At 49.1% G+C, this 1,216-nt stretch overlaps 1 long non-coding RNA gene across 1 annotated transcript in view; it reads left to right on the top strand.

Annotated features, from left to right (window-relative positions):
• LOC115278170 overlaps positions 1-1,216 on the top strand; it is a 2,551-nt gene that overhangs the window by 614 nt on the left and 721 nt on the right. The window contains exon 2 of the long non-coding RNA XR_003902735.1: positions 662-707. This is a non-coding gene — a long non-coding RNA (uncharacterized LOC115278170). The remainder of the gene's footprint in view (positions 1-661; positions 708-1,216) is intronic.

The following is a 1,216-nucleotide window of genomic DNA, read 5'->3' as shown; positions in this document are numbered from 1 at the left end:
GGGGAGAGGAAAGGGGAAGGGGAAGAGGTGTGGTGGTCATGGAGGGGGGCACTTGTGGGGAAGAGCACTGGGTGTTATATGGAAACCAACTTGACAATAAACTAGAAAAAATAATTCCCTCATGTTGGGGTCCATCCAGCCAGAAGTGCTGTGTGGCCTTTGGGACCCTGTTTCCTCTACTTGAAAATGTGTACGCTTGACTGCTTGACCTAAATGGATCAGAGACTGGAGTTAGTTCTCCTATTGTTCATGCCACTTGGTAATTGTGGTTTCAGTAAATGGGCAGACTTTCTTATTGAAACTTCCTCCCTGGTTAGAGGCACCTTACTCACAGACTATTGTTTAAACCTTTAAAGAAAAGTAGCCTTGTCATAAGCCTCAGTTAATATTACACTATGTATGCAAAATAAGACTCCTGCTGATGTATTTTTAGTGGTGAATTATGTTTTTTGATCCTCTGTATTGTACTCCATTTCTGTCTTTAACTTTCTGTTCTCTCTTCCGTGAAAACAATGATCTATCCTGAAACATGTGATTCCTAAGAAGTAACAATGTAATCATTAGAAAAATGATGTAATCACCTGTGGTATATAAGACACCAAGTTTCACAGTAAAGTGCGGTCTCTTCCACCATTCATGTTGTCTGTGTTCTTTCTTGTAGATATTTCGCCGACACCAACCCCCTACTCAGAGACCCTTGGACTCTGGTGCGTGGGCTGGTCCCCCGCACCCTCAGACGCTGGAGGAAGAGCCAGCATCTCCTCTCCCCACCACCCGCGGCCCCCGACCTCAGGGCGCCCCCACCTGCATTTCTCTTCTCACCTGAGGCCTCTGAGGGTCAGAGGGAGCCTGCTTGGCTTCAGGACGAGGTCCACCTCACTGGGAGCCCATCTGCCACACCGGCAAGACTGCCACCCGCCTGGTGGAGGGGAGAGAACCTCGTGGCACCTTTAGTGTCTGAACATCCCTATGGGAATGGAGACACCACAGGGACAGAAGCAAGCACAGGCACCCGCTCAGGCGGTCACAGCATAAAGCTATGCTTCTAGAATGCAGCTTCTGTTCTGAGCCTCCATTCCACCTCAGTAAACTCGGGTGGCCTTGCGCAAGTGCCTTCCACCAAGACGGTCTCCACCTCTGTTAACGGGGATAATAGCACCCACATCGTGTGGTCAACTGGATTCCAGAAACCCGTCTGTGCCAAGTATTTGCCAGA

This window comes from Suricata suricatta, chromosome 14, assembly GCF_006229205.1.
Source record: "Suricata suricatta isolate VVHF042 chromosome 14, meerkat_22Aug2017_6uvM2_HiC, whole genome shotgun sequence".
NCBI lineage: Eukaryota > Metazoa > Chordata > Mammalia > Carnivora > Herpestidae > Suricata > Suricata suricatta.
This window is presented reverse-complemented; position numbering and strand designations above follow the sequence as displayed.